This window comes from Meleagris gallopavo, chromosome 1 (genome assembly GCF_905368555.1).
Source record: "Meleagris gallopavo chromosome 1, MGAL_WU_HG_1.1, whole genome shotgun sequence".
NCBI lineage: Eukaryota > Metazoa > Chordata > Aves > Galliformes > Phasianidae > Meleagris > Meleagris gallopavo.
Window position 1 is genome coordinate 110,533,371 of NC_139404.1, and position 18,751 is coordinate 110,552,121.

Genomic DNA, 18,751 nt, shown 5'->3' on the forward strand with positions numbered 1-18,751 from the left:
GTGAACATAAATATCCCGGGAGAGCCACAACCATGTAGTTATCTATCCCATCTGTCCATCTGCCACACACGTGTTACTGGTTATTCGCACACACAGAACGTATATCTGCAATAAGTATATATATTTGCAAAACACTTAACAAATCATCCAGAGACCGGAGGATTTACCCTGCATGCCAGGACTGCTCATACTGCCACTTCCATTACAGCTATTCCTCTCCAGCACTCCTAGCCTCCTTCAGCACGGCACCTTCATGCTGGTATTTACACGCTGTGTGCTCAGCGCAAGGTTGGAAAGGAAAATGGGAAGAGCTCTCGTTTCCCCACCTCTAGGATCAGTCAAAATGAAAAATTACTTTTTTGTGTGTGTTAATAATAACCAACCCCTGACGAGGAGACAATTTACCTGAGAGGCACTGCAGCTCTCAGCAAAACAAAGCACCGAACTCCCGCAGCGCTCTCCGGTCCTCCCTGCCCGGAGGGGAAGAGAAAGGGGAAAAAAAAGCAAGGTGCTGCTCTCTGCCCCCGCCTTACGCCAGGTGCTCAGACAGACGAACAGAGACGGCTGTCTGCGCCGGGGATCGTCGGCCTGAAAGGTGCGAATGGGAAAGTGCCGCATATGTGCCGGGGGCAGAGATAACATTGTCCTGCGAGCCTTCCTCTGCATTTCCTGGCGTGAGGTTTGCAAGTGCATTGTGTGGGGCTAATGGCTCTGTTAAGGTGGTGTGCTGCGGGAGGGAAGGGGAGGGGAAGGCAAGGCAAGGCAAGGCAAGAGAAGGGCAAGTTCGTTGCTTATCAATTACCGAATAAATCCCAGAGGGTTGTAATAAATGATGAGAGGAACCAGGCTTTATAACGAAAGGTTATGAAAGCCTTCTTTGGCGCGCGGAGCTAAGGAGTTGAGTGCTTCTGAAACCAATCTTGGATGAAATAGCCCCAAACACAGAGTGTTCCATTCACTTCTGGTGCAATTCAGACCTGCCCCAACTGTCTGGACTCCCTGTGCAGCTGTGGCCAGCTGCTGGTGCAGATCAGACGATGAGTTACATAAGCCTCTCACCTGACCCTTCACTGATGTCCCATCTGTAATACACTGTCCCTGTTTGTGATGGTGCACGAGGGGCCTGCCCAGTTCTATATAATTGCACTGGAAAGCTGTAGAACGTCCTAGGCTCCTACCTACACGCAATCACAGCAGGCACCCTGCTCTGGGTGGTCGTGCTTGAGCAGAGGTTGGATCAGATGGAGCAGAGCACCCTTCCCACCCAACCATGCTGTGGTTCTGTGGTTGTGGGATGGTCCCTTTACACTCAGGAGCAGTCTGCACGGCCGTGCCAGTGCATAACAGAGTGACCAGGAGAAGAGACTCACGCTGGGTTGCAGATACCAAAAGCAAGATGGGGGCTGCTGCTTGGAAGAGGTGCCTGGCAGCCTTTGAAGGCAGCGTGATACTGATGATAGAAGGTACGTGAGAGCTGAAGCTGGATCGATAGTGAATTCAGGCTTTGCTGGTGATTACTGGATTTTGAAGGATTGCTCTGATAAGAAAGGTGTTCCTGCAAGCAGGAACAGATTGGATTTTTTTCTTCTTTTAAATTATTGGGCTTTCCTGGCTTGAATATATATGTCAGTCTCTCTGTGGTATAAATTAGTCTCAGCTGATGATTTAGACCAGAGATGGTCCCTCTGCACATCCTTTTGTTCCTCACTAACTTGTTTATGGCTGGAGTTATGCTTCCCCCAGGGCCAGGGAGATTGGCTTTCCTATCAGCTTATCCCTTTTCTGCTCCTCCTGAGGATCTCTTCTTGAGGAGAAGGCTGCAGAGGAAGTGGTTAGCCAGCTGTGTGCCCATATGGCCGCAACGCTGTGAACACCATCCCCCAGGAACAGTTGTATTAAGTCCTCTTTGGATTTTGTACTCCTGGGGTTTAAAAAAAAAATCACTGTAAAATTAATAGTTTTTCACTTCTGCATTTGATTACTGTGTGAAGAAAACAGCCAGTACCCGACAGGTGTTTTTAGTCACCTCCAAACATGAGATGTCACACACGTGTGACTTCTCAATGAAAACACTCCAAACAACCCTGCCTCAACATCAGTAGAAAGCAATAAGTCACTGCAAGAACCCTGCTGCACATGGCTTGTACTTCCTTCGGGGAAGGTGGGGAAGGGCCGGGGTGTATGAAGGCAATGCTGCACTTCTCTAGTACATCCTAATGGAGGATCTCAAATTGCTTGGCAAACGGTGAAATCTCACAGCACAGCCCTCACGTTACTGAAATCCTGCCAGATGCTGCGCCCATTTTACCAGTGGGAGTGCTGAGGCACAGAGAGGTTGTACGGTTTCTGCAAGGAGAAAGCAGCTTACAACGGGAAGTTAAGGTTGGAGACCAGATGAACTCCAGAAGTCCCTTCCTACCCCTATGATTCTGTGATTCTGTGACACCTGGGATTGCAGAGACTGGCCCAAAGACCCTCATTTCTATTTTTATTTATTTATTTACAGTATTGATAAGACCAAACATTAAGACATAAGAAGGAGGTGCAAGATATGCACCAGCATCACCAACGCTTCCCTTGCCACCCCTAGCAAGCTGTGGCAGATACCCAGCAGTCACAGGTGTCATGTGCCATACGCAGAAGCTGGAAAGGGCATGGCTGGTGATCTGTATCCTTGTGATGGCAAGGAGTGTGAAAAACTGGCTGAAACAGAAATGAAGGCTGCCACTGCCCTATTACTCCTGGTCCATTAAGGTCTGAATGCTCTAAGCAAAGCTTTCAGGTGTTCTTAAACCCACGCTTCTCCAAAGCTATAGCAGCCCTCAAAACATTACGCCGCAGGCAAAACCAGCTGTCAGCAGCCTGGGAGGCCCAGCAGAAACCAGCTGTCCTCTGTCACATGCGTGCCACTGTCGCTCGGCCCCAAAAGGCTGCCTCTGGCAGCTGGGAGCAGCAGGGCACGGCGATGCCTGGGCTGTGGGATGCAGTGCTGCTGGGAGCACAGCGAGCCCAGAATGCAGCCACTGCCTCTCCTCCCACCACACACGGGATTCCTATCTCTGGGAGGGAGCAGAGATGGAATCCACATCCTCTTTCTTTTTGACAGACAGGGAATGGAGGAGTGGTGGGTCCTGAAGTCCCTCCTTCAGCCTGCAGTATCAAACGTGCTTTAAACCCGTGGAATGTATCATTCAGAACAAACCAGGTCATTTTAACTTGCCTGTCACAGGATGCATTTTTTCTTCTATATAATAAAGTAGAAGCTAAAGATCCAGGATCTATGGCTACGAGGTTTTCATGTTCCCTCTCATCAGTTTGGTTAATTGCTCGTTTCATTTACTAGCTGGGTTTTAACTTTCCTGTGGATCACTTGGCTCTTGAAATTCCATAAGCTCTGAAAGTCAGCAAATTTTGGAAAGTGTTCTCTGGAGGGAAGTCCTGGAACTCGTACAACAGGCATAATTTTCATTTGTGCAGGTTTAATGCCCTTGCAGAATAAATAAGCATTCACTGTCCTCCAGCCATGCCAACATGCGGTGGGTGTGCAGCCTGCCCTGTGCTGTATGGACACCTAAGCATTTTATCTTGCAGGCTTATGCCTCTGTGCACAGTAATTGTGATTGTTACACAGCAGATGCCTTCCAGATGAAATCTTGCTCCAGATCAGCTCTGTCTGGCTTTAATGCACGTAATAGCAAAACAGCAGTATTTGCATCCAAACTCTAACTTTTGTGTAAGGGGAACCGTGGGAGACAAAGGTAACTTTCTGATCAACCCCTCCAGCATCTGGGTGCCACTACTGGTTTGTTGGGCTAACGGGATAGCAGCAGTCTTGCAACTTTCTGAGAGTAATGTGCACGTAAACCATTCCAATGGATTGTTAACACATAAGAAGCTCACCTCCATCCTGCTCAGTGTGTTCATAAAGCACCCACCCTGTATGTTTCTGATTTCCCTCACTCCTCACTCATAGTGACTGTGTCTCAGTGTCCAGGCATCGTTTAAGTGCTGATGCAAGAGCTGTGCACTCAGCTCTTGCAAAGTCTGGTGGAGCAAAGCACTCAGCCTTACGCTTACCTTTAAGGCAGCTGAGTGATCCCCTTGCAACCAGTGAAACTACTCACATGCCAGTATGTATTTGCTTTGCTGTCTTAATGCATAGTGCCTGGAACTGAAGACCTGGTCAGCAGCGAAGCACTCTGAGCTGTCATCTTTACTGCTGGCTTCTTCCCCATAGCGTTCCTTTGCAATGCAGACCTAGTTCCGTATCCACATACAAGATGCGTGTAGCTATGGCTGTTTGTTAGTCTCTAGCAGATCCTGACATGCCGTAGATCCCTTTCACGTGAAAAAAAGGGTCACAAGAAATCACCACTTAATTAAATAAATGTATCTTGGGAAGATGACCCTTCCCCCAGCTCGCTGCCACCGTGAGAGCCCCACACACACTGCGGCAGCGAGCGGTGTGCCTCGGCACTGCGGCGTGCCCAGCAGGAGAAATTGCTCCTGAGATCATTTAACCTCCCCGGGGAGATGACAGGAAGGAATTAATCTTCCGCTGCTAATCCGCCCTGTGCTGCCGGATCAAGAATTGGCAGCGTCGGGGGTGCCTGCGCGGGGGAACCTGCTGGGGCATTTACCATCCGTGAGTGCTCCTTCCCACCGCCTCCGAGTGCGGCTCAGGGAGCGTGGGGCAGCGATTTCGGGAAGCGCCCGCAGTGTGCTGGTAAATGGTCTGTGCTACTGGGGCGGTGCGACGTTTCCAGCGCTGCTCCAACATCCAGTCTATGCCAGCAAGATGAATGCTGCGGAAATGCCTTCGCCTCAGTCCCATGAGTCAGCCTTGTCACTGAGTTTTGCTGGTGTTTGCCATCTCTGTTGTTTTAGATTTATTTCTTCCCTGGGGAGGGAAAATTTCAGTAGGAGACAGGCTCTTTAGCAGGGTCTCTTGTGATAGGACAAGGGGAAATGGTTTCAAACTAGAAGAGGGAAGAATTAGATTGGATATAAGGAAGTTTATTACAATAAGGGTGGTGAGGCACTGGCACAGATAATCCAGAGAGGTGGTGGATGCCCTTCCCTGGAGACACTCAAGGTCAGGCTGGACGGGGCTCTGAGCAACCTGATGTAGCTGTAGGTGTCTCTGTTCGTTGCAGGGGAGTTAGAATAGATGGCCTTTAAGGGTCCCTTCCAACTCAATTCTGTATTCTATGGAAATGTACTAGCATGACCCTGTGTAACACTTTATATCGGGAGTGGCTCTGCAGCTCTTTTGGAAATGTTCTACTTCTCCTGGTGAGCACAATGGCTTCAATGAACAGCTCAGTATTTGTGGCCAACCCCCTGGAGAAGGGGATCCAGTTTGTAGGAGTGAGGTGAGGCCCATCCTGAGCAGCACCTCAGGGAAGTGTTTAGGGGCCTGAGGTTTGTGCAGGTGCTCCTTCAGCATTGACTGGAACACTGGAGACAGCTCCCATCCCATAGAGCTGCTATTCGTTATTTCTGGGCTGAGACAAAGGGCTTCTGTGTTTCTTTCTTGTACGCTGAGCATTTCCTCTCAGAAATACTCAAGCATGCTCAGGGTGACCTGGTTCTGCACTGCGCTTCCAGGCAGCACAGCTGGGTGGGCTGTGGGAAGGCAGAGGAACCTGCTAGCATCTGGGCCAAGCTCACAAGCCCAGCAAACCCTAAACTTGCCTTAGGTGCCTGTGCCAGCTCGTGCTGGCTTGGAGCACCTGCTCTGCAAGCAGCGTTGAGCCAGCACTGTGACCTGGCACTGTGCATCAGTAGGCCTCAATGCTCCCAGCACTGCAGCCTGGCACTGTGTGTCAGCAGGTCCTGGGGCCACCAATACAGCCTGCCCCCATGCAATATGCACCCACTGCACTGCACCATGCCAACGCCATCTGACCAGTGTGGTTTCACCCATGGAATTGTTCAGGCTGGCAGTTGTAAAGGCTGAATATACAGCATTGCCATTTGACAGTCAAGTCACACTCCCCATCGAACACAATATCTTTAAAAACAAGAAACCTGGTGCAAAACAGAAGTAGAAGCAACAGAATATGGATTTCATTGCAGCATTAGAAACTGCTTGCAGCAAAAGATGGGAGCTCTGTGAAATCCAGAAACAAGCTGTCTGTATTATGCCTGATATTTATTTTAATTTTGAAGAACTGCAATTTGGGGACTACTACCAAAATACACTGTAAGTGGTATCCTGATGGATGATGTTTTGCCCAGAAGTAACTTTTCTTGCAAGCTTCTGAGTCCTGTTTGTCACTTCTCTGATGTTTCCAGCAGGCTCAAAAGCAGAAATGACAGAGTAAAACAGAGCTGGCTGTGTATCCGTGGTGAGAATCATCTCCTCTGGCAACGAAGTGCGATCGGTCCCCGGCCTTAATTACTGCCTTTCTACCCTCTAACAATATGTCTGCACTTGTGTTCCAGGGATACGGGGCTTTCCCTTATAGGGCCTTTGCTGTGTGAATCTTACGCTGAGGAGCCACGCTTTTCTCTCCCCCTCTTAAATCCCTCATAATGCTGGTAGCACGCTGCCCAAGCCCACCCCCTACACGCACAACACAGCACATGGCCAAGCAGTGTGCCCAGGCTGAGGCCCTGCCAGCACTGCTGGGAGAAGCCAGAGGTAGCACCGTGCTGAGTGCAGCCAGCAGCCAGAGCCCCGCGTGTGCCGGAGCTGGTGGGTGAGTCCGCTCACTCTGCTTGGCGGCTGCTTCTCAGCAACGCAGAGCACCTCTGTGTTCACAGCCTGGCCCTCAGGTATTTTGCTGCATAGGGTTTGTTTGTTTGTTTGTTTGTTTTTTCTTGCATTGCTAAAAACCTGGAGTCGAAAAGATTCTAGGAGGATCAATCTCACCTCAGAAAGGAGTATATCAAAACGTGCCAATGCTTTCAGTATCGTTGTTAAACTGCAGCCAGATTGCACTAGGATGCGCTCAGGAGCGATGATGCTTTTTTTGCACTTGCATTATGTAAAGGTTAACGGCAGAAGGGCACATTATCTAAGATACAGGGCAGTATGTATATGTAAGGTTAATGATTTTTCAAATGGAGAGCCCTGAAAAGGGCTGTGCAGGTGTAGCCTAAGGAGCCACATAAGCATCAACCAATTATTTTCACATTTCTTCTTTCCCAGTGTAAGCAGCTGTGTCCCGCACGAGTGTGTCATGACAGATGACAGTGACATGAGCAGACGAACCCCAGGGCGAGCCGCTGTCCTGTCAAGGAAAGGGCAAAGCCAAGTCCCCTAAATACGCCCAAGCTGTGTCACTGACAGCAATTTATGGGCATGGTCAGGCGCCTGGCGTCTGCGCTCTCCCCCAAGAAGCAGGTTCTGAGGTATTTTTAGACACAATTGCCACCAATGTTTGTCTTCAGTACAAATCTCTGACAAAGGAGAGCCCGATCGCCCACGACCCAGTGGAGTTTAACATTTTTTGAACCTGGCATTTAAAATGACGTTGAGCTAAGCCGTGCCTACCTGTTCCTTAAGGCTGAGGTCTGCAGCAGCAGTAAGCTGTCGAGAGAGAGGGAAAAAGGTTACTCTAACGATTTGTCATAACTGTTTACATTCATTGTGATTTGGCTCAGACCTGTGTTTTATCTGGCTCTGCTCGTCTGGTTCAAAACACTGACGATGGAGGCAAACACACGGTTTCCTCCTTAAGGTGAGGCCAGAAACATTTTAGTCTAAGTGCAGTGCAAAAAGATTGCCCAATCCATCACCTTCATCGGGAGCTGTATAAACAGGCCGGCCCTGTACGGCGCAGTGAGCACACAGCCTGCTGCCCACAGGGAGAGCTGGTTCCTGTTCTGGCTCACACCACAAACCTGCACTGCAGCGCCTCGCACCTGTGCCTTGCAAACACAGTACCCAGAGCCTGGCTGCAGTTATAAACCCTCACTGCTCGTGCCCCCTTCTCCATCTGAACGCCTCGTCTGCTGTCAGGTGATGCCTGAACACTTTGCACTGCTTTGCAAAGCAAACAGAAGGAAAGGGGCGGTCTGGGCTCTAGGACCAACGGGATGTAGCATTAGCCCAGGGCGTGGTCTGGGTAAGGAGAGGGGAAAAACAGCCAGATAAAGAGGTGATATGGAAAGAGAGGTGATGCGTGAAGATCTCAGGCTTCGCAAGATGCCGTGGAAGGAACAGAGAGATGAAAACACGAGCCACCCACGCCATCTGCCAGTGTTTGCACAGAAATCCCACCAAACCGAAAACATTGTTAACAGTCCATCAAAGTTGCTCAGGGTACATCCCACCATCACATACAAAAAGCCCAGGTGGCTCCCAGCCCTCCCACCCAGCACTCCTCAACTACCGCACAGAGTAGCAGTAAGGACTGACCATAAGCATGTAACAAAATCGTATTTCCTTGCAATTCTTTCCAACTGTTGTTTTGTTGGTACTTTAATATCACAACTATTGGCTCCACTGAGTTCCACCCCATCAGTGTGGATGCACAGGAGTGGTTTTATGCCACCACGCCGTGCCTTGGCAGTAGTATTATCAGCTGCACCTGTCCTGCGCTCACTGATGAGCTGCCCCATTGCCGTGCTCTGTTCTGCTGTGTCCACGTTAGGAGCTACCCCGCATTAAAGGCTGATTTGAATCCCCTGAGAGCCAGCAAGGATCTTCCCAATGGGCGGGCTACAATAAAACAGCGCAGTGTAACGCAAAGTGAAGCAACGCAGCACGAAATGCAATAATAAAACGAAATTGCTCGCGTGCTGGGGGGGGGTTCCCATCCGCCAGGAAAGCTTTCGTCCAACAGGAGGAGCTCTTCGCTTTGCTGAGACGATGCCAAAGGAGTGGCCGCGCTTTCGCTGCGTGCCCCCTCCTCCCCCCCTCTCCCGCCCCCGTTTCAGAGGAGAGCGGCAGCTTAATTGATTTGATAACAAAACAAACAGCAGCCGAGGGCTGCCCGCGGTACGGCACGGCACGGCACAGTTCGGCTCGGCTCTCCCTGCGGCCGATGAGGCGCCGGGTGTCACCGCGGTGCTGTACCGTGCCGGGGGGAGGCGGCTGCGCTGGGGGGTGCAGCTCCGCCCGGGGAAGCGCTGCCGGGGGGGGCGGCCCCTTTCCTGCCCCCGGCTCTCAGCGCGGAGGGCGGCACCGGAGAGACGGGAAAGCCCGCGGCGGGGCTGCCGGGAGCGGAATGGAGCGCAGCGGCCCGGGGTGGCGGGGACGGGGGAGGGGGGGGAGAACGCTCTCGGCGTGTGGGCGACAGCTGCGCCCCGCGGGCAGCGGCCGGGGATTAACACACACGCGCCTTTGCGTGGCAGGAAGGAGCGGCCCGGCGCGCTCCCCGGGGGTTGGGGGAGCCGGGGGCAGGATATGGGGAGGCCGGGCGTGCAGTGCCGGCTGCGGCCGAGAGGGGACGGCAGAGCAGCGGGAAGGAACGGCCGTACAGCCGCCTCCCTCGGCCGCGACCATCCGCCGCGCGGTCCCGACCCCCGTCCCGAGGGCAGCGTCGGTAGGGGAGGGAGGGAGGCTAAAGCGCCTCTGAGCGCTCTGGGCTCTGAGCGAAGCGGAACGTTGGCCCCGGGTTTCTCCCAGTCGGGAGTTTGTCGCTCGGCTCCGCTCGCGGCGCGGAAACTTTCGGCGCCCGCGGTGCCGCTCCGAGTCGCGGAAGGCCGGGGGTTGCCGGGAGTCCCCGCGACGGCCCACGCGTGTTCGCGGCGTCGGTCGGCCGAGAGCGGGCGGGCACCCCCAGGATGGCGAGGGGCCGGGATGCAGGGCGTCTGTTGGCTCTCAGCGCAGCCCCGAGCAGCAGCAGCGGCTCGGCTTCGGCTTGTTTTTCTTCCTAATTATTTTTTAAAGACTCGATGAGTCTTCGGTGTGGTTTGCTTTTTTTTTTTTTTTTTTTTTTTTTTTTTTTGGGTCGGCGTCGCAATGGGGATTTTGAGCTGTAAAACCCGAAACCGGGAACGGTGACTAATTTCGGGGTGTATTTATTCGGTGCATTCATTCTGAGACCGTAAGGCAGGATGGACTGGAGGTGTGTGCTGGGGAGGGGAGTGCTGCAGGGCTCTGCTGAACGCACCCCGAGGGCCGGGCAGCCCTATGAATTAGGGCGACGATGGGGTTCGTCATGTGGGCCCTGATGAATTCAGGGAACGCGAGAGCTGCAATTGACATTCCTAAAAACAATTAAACCGGTGGGGAGCTCTGCTCGAAAATCGATACGGCTCTACGTAACGACGCTGTATGGCTGCAGGCTGATTCCTCCCGTAGTAACGAAACGCGAAGTGGCTGCGAAGCACCGCGATTCCGAATCGCATCCCCGGGCCTCGAACGACGCCGGAGCGCGCGTCCCGCTGCGTCGGGGCGGAGACGCCGAGTAGCCCCAGGAAATTAATAACCTCGGGTATCGGTCGGGGCAGGCATCTGAATAGGTGCCCGAATAGGCAGCCGAGCTCCTTTGGTCTGGGACGAAAATAACCAGGGAGTTAAGCTTTAAATATCCTGTCTTAAGTGCGAGATGCGCTCTGCTGCATTGCTGAGTCGGCGGGGATGGGGACGGGGAAGGGAAGGAATAGGGTCGGGGTTGGGAAAGGGATCGGGGCCGCGTCGCCCCGCAGCCGCTCGCGGATCGGACCGGACACGTTTCCTGCGCTCGCGGGAGACGACAGCGCGGCCCCGCACCGCGCAGCCCTTTCCAACAGGGGGCGAGGGGAGGCCGGCTGGCGGCCGAGCCGGGCGCGGAAAGCCCCCGCGGGAGCGGGGTCGGCGAGGGGGGGTTGCGGGCGAGGACGATCGCGACCCGGCGCCCGGGCAGCTGCGGGATGTGCGGAGCGTGCTTTTATTTCGGCTTCGGCTCGCTGCCGAGGCCGCCGAACCCCGCGGCGGAGCGCTGCCTGCCGTAGGCGCGGGCGCGCTACGAGCGCCTGGCCGCCCCGCGGGGGCCGCGGCTGTGCGGTTTGCGGAGCGGTCGCTCCCCCCCGATTCCTCTCCGGCCGCAGGGAACAGGGACGCCGCCGTGCGCCGTTCTGGCAGCCGGAGGCTCCTCGGTGCCGGCACGGAAGAGGACACGAGTTGAATATCGTTTGTGCGGCCGGGACGAAATACCCAAGGCCGGCGGAGGGGGAGGGGGAAGGATTGTGTTCGCCAGCCCGTGATGAATAATCCGGGCTGGCCTCCCGGCTGCGGCGGCCAAACCGCTCGCGGCTCTGCCAAGAGATCAGCCGCGGCCTCTGCCCGCGCCCCGGGCGCCGCTGGCCTTTCCCCGGCCGCCTTCGGCACGTCGCAGCTGCCGGGCGCACGGCGCGGCACCGCCGGCACCACCCGCCACGGTGTGCGGGGCCGGGGTGCGACGAAAAGAAGGGGAAGGGGTGTCCCAGGGCGGTGAGCCCGACGGCAGGTGCAGTCCCGACGCGGCCCCGTGTGCGGGTGCGGATCGGTGTCGGTGCGGGTTGAGGCGTGCGAGCCCCTCGGTGCGCGCTGCCGAGAGGCGGGCGGTGCGTGTGGGTTTCGGCGTGAGTGACATCGACCGTGTGCGTGGCGCCGGCGAGGAGAGGCAGCGTGTGACACGGGACACGCGGCGTGCCCGCGTGACTTCCAGCGAGTTCACGCGTGGGTGAGAGCCGTGGCGCGGGGCCGGGCAGGAATCGTACCCCGCAGCCCTTTCCCGAGCCCGGCCCGGGACCGCCTTTCGGAAACCGCTTCTCGCCGGCGGCTCCGTCCCCAGGTGGGGCCGAGCCCGCGTGGGGGCGAGAGCTCCCGGGTCGGTGTGCGGACGGGCCACGAGAGAGGGATCCCACGGCGATCCCCGTCCCGCGCGGCGCCTAGGCACCGTTCTGCCCGTCCCCGCCGTGTTCCTGTGTGGGAAGAGCGGAGATTTTCCATCTGCCGGCCGCCCCGCTGTGACTTCGGCGCGAGTTCGGCGGCAGCGCTACCTCCGGGGCAGGGTCGCGCCGCGGGGCTCCAGCTGCTCCTCGGGGTGCGGGAACGGGACGGTGGCAGCTGCGGGTGGAAGGGCTGCGGCTGGCGGTGGGAGGCCCTGGAGCCCTTCCCGGGGAGCGCTGCCAGCGCTGTGCTGCCTCGGCACGTCCAACCGCTCCGGCACGAGTTGGCTCTCCTTGCCCAGACCCGATCTGCGCTGCGGAGACGGCAAATGCCCTTAAGGGGGGAGGGTCGGTTAAAGGAGCACTAGGGGAGGGGGTTTCCAGCGGACACGCGTGGGCCGACGCCGCACCACGGGGGGGCTCGGGGCGGCGTGGAAACAGCGCTGCGAGGGCAGTGGGAGGGGGAATGGCTCCGATCCTCCCGCTGTGTGCGTCGGCGCTGCCTTGCCTGAACGCGGTGCTAAGCGCTGATTTACAGGTAGGGGAAACGTGCTTTCCAAGCTCCGTGCCACTTCCCTCCGGTGGATTCAAATCATATATAAAGAGAGTGAGGTGGCGGTCTCCCGGGCAGCTCCTAAGATGCGCGGCGTTGTTGTTAACACATGTTTCAATTTGGGTTCGAGACTGTCAATTACCCGCTGAGGCTCCCGAGCCCCGGGCGGGTAGCACAGGGACGGCTGTGCTCAACCGTTGCCCTCCCGCACCGCCGAAGCAGCGATCTCGGCTCCCGCACCGCCTGCGCTCTGCCCCCGCCCGGCGGCTCTTGGCCCCCGCGGGGCGCTCCGCAGCTGTGGGGGGTTGGGGGGGAGGAGGGAGGATGTGCGGAGTGGGAAATGCAGGGGCAGCGCTTTCCTGCTTCCGTAACACTCTCTGTTTCTCGGTCGGAAAAACAGGCCGGCTCTGCTCGGCATCGGCAAGCCCATTGGTTTGGTTTTTTTTCTTCCCGAGCGGAAGAGACCCCCGTCTCCCCCCCGAGCAGAAGCCAACAGCTCGGAAAGGCCGCTCCAGGGGCAGCGGCGGAAAGACCGCCAATTAGCATCGCATCTACGGACGGCGAGCTGCGGGCGGATCGTCCGCGCCCCCTCCCGCAGCCCCCAGAACCCTCACGGGGGGGGATCTCACTCCGGAGGGCCCCGCCCGGTCCCGGGGACGCTGCGCCGGGGCGGCCCCTTGGCCTTACGGGAACCCAAGCTGCTTCCTCTCCGCTCGGCCCAAACACCCGCACCCGCAAAAAGCGGCTCCTCCGCTGCCCCTGCCCCACCGTCCGCACTCGGCCGGCTCGGGCCGGGCCCCGCACGCCTCTCGCTGCCGAGAGCCGCGAGCGCTCCGCTCCGCACCGCGCCTCCGTGACGAGCCCGGCATCTCAGGCAGCCTATAAATAATTTCCATTATGTTCAGCTGACAGCGCGAGGCGATTAATTTTAATAGCTGTATATTTGCCTGTTTCTCCTAATGCTCTGTAATGAGATGAGAAGCCATCCAACCCCAGATGGCTCCAGCCGCCTCCTTATTTATTTATTTGGTGTGTGCGTGTGCAAAAGAGGGGAGAACCGAGAGCGGACAGCCCCCCCCTCCACCCCCGGTGCCGCTCCCCGTGGTGGTGCTTCCCGGGGCCGGGGGGGCTGTGGGGGCTGTGGTTGTCGGTGTGTCATCTCCGAGGGTCGATAGGCGCAGAAGGGTAGCGTTCGGGGTGAAGGGAGCGCGGCTTTGAGCCCAGCCCATTAACCTGAATTCTGTATCGGGGCGGCGGAGGGGGCTTGGGGGCGGGCAGCGCTTTATGGAGCCGCGAAGAGACCCCGCCGGCGGCGGCCGCGAACAGCGGAGCTCTGCGTGCGGCCGTGTGACGAAGCCGCGCTGTTCTCAGCCGGGGGGGTCCTGCATTTGGGAGCTGCAGAGGTGTGCGTTTGGGAGTGGGGGGGAGAGAAGGAGACGGGCTGCTTATCCAGGTGAAACAGCAGCGAGGCGAGCACCTGTGTCTTTTTTTTTTCTACAAGGCGTGCACCGATAATTGCAGCAGTTAATTGCGTTTCTTTGAAGGTCATTGGAAGTTACGGGGCTGTGTTTTCTTTCCCGGCTGGCAGACAATGGCTGAGCGCTGTTTTAAATGTAAATCAGAGGGTATCCGCAGAAACCTGTGCTGTCGGATCGCGGCGTAATGGATTCACTCCGGCTGCGCCTCGCTCGCCACAATACAGCGCAGCGCCGGGCCGGGAGCGCGCCGGGGTTCCTCTGCGGAAGCGCAGTTGCCGACGAACATGGAAAGCATTAAATCGTGACGGAGGAGGGGGGGGGCGGCGCGGCATCGTGCTGCTGCTCGGGACCGTAGCGCAGCCACGCAGCGCCCGCACCGGGACGTTGGGCACCACGAGCCAGGGCTGCGGGGAGGGGGGGACACCCCGCCGCGGGCCGTGCCTTATGCCTTGAGGTCGCGTCCTCACCCCCGGGGGCGGCGGAGAGGGGCCGGGACCGAAAGGTACCGTCTGGCCGCGGGCCCCCTCTTCGGGGGAGGCGTTCTGTAGGAATGTGGCGCGCGAGCCCGGCCCCGCTGCCCCTAAGCCCTCGTTAACCCCGGGGCCCCCGCGGCCCCCGCTCGGCACCTGCAATCGGCTCCGCCGGAGGCGAGGACGTGCAGCAGCGCGGAGCCCGCAGCGAGAGCGCAGCCCTCCCCCTTCGCCTCTCCCCGCTAATAACAGGGCAGCGCTCGGGAGGCGGTGGTTGCGCGGCACGGAACAAACGCTCCGTGATTACCGCGGCGCGCCCCGGGCTGCTGAGGGATACGGGGAGCCGAGCTGAGCCGTGCCGAGACGCCCAGACGGGAGGCTTCGCGGTAGCCCCCGGGGGCCCGGCCCGTGCCGTCGTAGGGGCCGGGGCAGCCCGCGGGGCCGTGCTCGGTGCCTTCCCAGCGGCGCCGGGCCACCCCTGCGCAGATGGCACCGTGTGACCCCCATTAGGGCAGTGCGGCCGCCTCTCCGGCAAAGCAGTCAGCCCGGTACCGCCGCTTCCCCCGTTGTCCACGGCAACCGACGTATCTGATTGAACCTCGTTGTACGCGGTGACACCCGCATAATGGATCATGCTGTCAGGGCTTTTTTATCACAGGCATTTATTTTGGTCACGGCTGGTGATAACTTCGCTGCTCGGCCCTCGTGGCGGTACGAGCCCCGTTGCCATCTCCCCGCCGCCCCTCCCCCCCCTCCCCGCAGGGCGATGCGGAGCACGGGCCGCCCCCAAGCCGAGGGGCTCCTGTCCCCCTCGCCCCTCCGCGCACCGCAGCGAGGGGCTCCCCGCGCCCTCTCCCGTCGGCGCCGGCCCTGTGCCCCCCCCCGGCTGGGTTATCTTGGGTCACGCGGAGCGGGGACAGGATCCGCCACAGCCCGCGTGCCGGGGGAACCGGGCAGGAGGCACCGCGCCGCTCCCGTCCGCGCACACACTTCCAAAGTAAATACAGCGGGGCAGGGCAGGGCCTCCGGGAGGGGAGAGGAGAGGCCTCTGACAGGCGATTGTCAGGGCGGAGCCAGGGCTATTTGCAGCCCAGGAATAACAACGCTGGGGCTGCGGTGGCTCCGACCCGCGTGTCCAGGAAAGACCGGCTCGGGGTGTTTGTTTGGGTTTTAATTGGTATTTTGACGGCGGCCTGGCTCCGCGCAGGCAAACAATGACCTCGGGCCGGCTCGGGGGGGTGGCAGCACCGCCCCGACCCGAGGGAACGGGGCCCGGCGAGGGTGCCCCACCGCAGGGGCCGGGAGGGGCTGCGGACGGAGGGCAGCGCCGGGGCGGCCGCGCAGCCCCCGGGGAGGAAGCGGGGAGGGGGGGAGGAGGCGGCTCGGGGGCCCGGCGCGTTGCGGGGCGGGAATGGGGGGCGAGGCCGCCGCGTTATCTGGGTCACTGGGGTTAGAAGGAGCGGCCGATAGGACCGGGAGATCTGCGCTCCGCTGCTGCGGAGATAGAGCAGCGATCTGGGCCGGGCGGGCACCGCGCGGTTGGGAGGAAGGGAGGAGGGAGGACGAGGAGGAGGAGACGGTGGCTCGTTCCGGCTCCCGAGCCGAGCCCAGGTGCGCTGTGGTTTCCCTGCGCTCGGCATCCCCCTCCCCTCGCTTCCCATCCCCCGACCTCCGCCAACGTTTAACCCTTTCCCACCTCGGCGGGGCTGCAACTGAGGCGTGCGCCGGCCCGGCCGCGTCCCCTGCGGTTCCCCATTCCTTCCGTGGCAGAGACTGATCTCGGCCGGAGAGGGGGGGCAGGGAAGGGTGGGGGAGGTTGGCGTTGTGGTGCTGAGCACCGCCCTCGAGCAGCTCCCGGGCTCCGGCTTTGTACACGCACACGCACTCCCAGCTGCGCGGAGCCGAGCCAGCCTGGGGCCAGCCTTTGCCTGCTGCTGCCGCCGCTCTCGCTTGCAGGCAGCCACCAGCGAGGCTGCTGCTGCTGCTGCTGCTGCTGCTGCAACCGCCGCCGCCGCCGCCTTCCTCCCCCGCCCCGCTCCCCGCCGCCCTTTTCCTTCCTGCTCGGGCCGGGCGCCCCCGGAGCTCCGAGGGCCGGCAGCTCCCCGCTGCCGAAGAGGAGGGGAAGGGCTCTCCCCGCGCCCCATCGCGCGCAGAGCCCTTTAATCAATTTCACCCGATTAATTATTAATTTAACGCCAGTCAAGCTCGCCCCGGAGGAGCCGGCGGGGGGAGGGGAGGCTGATGGCAGGCGGAGGCGGCGGGGCCCGCTGCCAGGCGCAGCCCCGGCCCGGCAACTTTCGGCTCCGCCGCTCCAGGAGCCGGGGGGGCTGCGGTTCCCATTGCGGCGGATGCCCCCCTCCCCACTCACGCGCTCCCGCTCCCTCCCCCTTCTCTCCCGCCCGCCCCCCGCGTAGACACAGCCATAAAAGGGCCCATCGCATCGCGGTGATGATGGATCGTGCCTGGCGGGGGTGATTTGGTGTTGATCGCATATTATCACGGGCAGGTCGGACTGGTTGCTGATGGACGGCTTTCCAGCCAGCCGCTCGGGGAAGCGGCTCGATCGACAAACAGCTCGCTCGCTTTTAACTCCTTCTCTCACCAGCGAAGCCGAGCATCTGTCACAACAGCTCTCCGGGCGGCACTTCGCCTCTTCCCGCCCCATTCTGTCTTCGGCCTCCCTCCGCCCCGGGAGCGCTCCGGGTGCGGGGCAGTGCGGGGGGGGGCACGGCCTGGGAAGGGCTCCCCGCTGCCCTCGTTCCTCTTAATTCGGGAGGGTCAACCCGAGCTTTCCCTCTGCACGCGGTCGTGCACGACCCGGGGGGGCCTAGTTGTGCTTTTCTCTATCTTTCCCAGCGCAGGTTGCTCGGCGCTGGGATCGCGTTGTGCTCGGAGAACCGAGGAGGGGGGGGAGGTTACGGCGGGGAAGCGATAGCTGCGCTCTCCGGAGAGCCGCTCTCCACCAGGCAGCGCCTTGAAATCTATTTAAAGAGAGGGAAAGGCGGAGGGGGGAGAACAAAGGGGGAGGAGGAGGAGGGTGCCGAGCCGGAGCCGGGAGAGAGGAGCAAGAGCTGGAGGAGGCACCGCGCTGCCACAGCTGTGCGCCGCGATCGGAGGAGCACGGGCGGAGGTGGGCAGGGCGGCCCTTTCTCCTCTCACTGCCCAGGGAAGGGACGGGGAGAAGACGGCGGAGAGGGAACGGGGAGCCCCAGGGCCGGAGGCGCTTCCTGGCAGAGCCCAATAGGAGAGAAAGGCCGCGGGTTACGATTGGTATTAATTATTATTCTCCAGCAGCCAGAGGGATGATCAGGGCATCGTGCGGCCCTCGCCTCTCCCCGCTCCCACTCCTTTCTTCTCCCCCACCTTTCTTTATTTTCCTTTTTTTTTTTCTTTGCTGAAACTCGGCTGCTTCCTTCCAGCCCTCCGAAGATTTAACCCTTTGCCCGCGGAGCCTCGAGGTGGGCGAACACAAAGCACTTCGTGAAAGCCTCAGACCGAAAGAATCCCGATCAACACGGGAACGGCGCATGGCTGTAAGTCGATATGACACCGGCGGTGCTGGACGGCCCTGGGACGGTGGCACGCAGCAGGGGAGCCCGGCCCGGCCCTGCCCTGTCACCCCCTCGCCGCCGGGTGCCGCCGGGCACATCGCTTCCACACATGGTCTGCATTTCGCACGGCAGCAGCGTGCTTCCTCCCGGTCTCACGTTGCTGCTCTCCGAACAGAGAGAGAGAGGGGAAAAATAATAAAAAAAATAAAAATAATAAAAAAAAAACAACACAGAGGTTTAGAGGAAGTTAAAAATCAGGCGAGCTGAGAAATGCTCCGTGTTACACACATCCTGCGTGAAAGCGAAAGCCCGGCATTCCGGCCCTGCTCCACGGTACCGGCGCCGGCGTTGGACGCGGCGAGGTGACCGCTCCGCCTGCGGCTCGCAGCTCGCCCCGTCCCCCTGGGCGAGCATCGCCCCGCGTCCCCCCTTTCCTTCCCCTCCCAGACCAGGGGCGGCCCGCACCCCGCGGCCCCGTGACCCCTCCGCCACCGCCGGGCCCGGTGCCCCCCAGCTCCTTGCGACAGAAGGGCCGCATTCTCCCCAGTGGAAGCCCACTCGTTTCCTTGTTGGCAGGAACAAAGCGCACATTCAGAGGGGTGGCTGCTGACGGCTCCCTCTGTATAGCACTGGAAAGCGGGTGGCCTTTGGTTGCTGGCAAGGAAAATTCTAATCAGGGCGCTTGTAAGCGGGGCTTTATAGAAGCTTAGTTACAAAAGGCTTACACCAGAGTAATGCAATAACTATAATAACAGCCAGGGAGCCCTAAAGGGGGTGGAATGCGCTTGTGTCTGGATGATTTTCCCCGCTAGCACAGAGAGGGACTGTTTACTGCAAGTGCCATTAAGTATCGCTGGAAACTCACCAACCGCAGACTTATTTCAATCT

At 59.1% G+C, this 18,751-nt stretch overlaps 1 long non-coding RNA gene across 1 annotated transcript; it reads left to right on the top strand.

Annotated features, from left to right (window-relative positions):
• Positions 1–8,861: 8,861 nt before the first annotated feature.
• LOC146545566 (uncharacterized) lies at positions 8,862–18,091 on the top strand. Its single transcript, XR_014879835.1, has 2 exons — positions 8,862–8,953; positions 17,732–18,091. It is a non-coding gene; the product is annotated as an uncharacterized LOC146545566 (long non-coding RNA).
• The last annotated feature ends 660 nt before the right edge of the window (positions 18,092–18,751 follow it).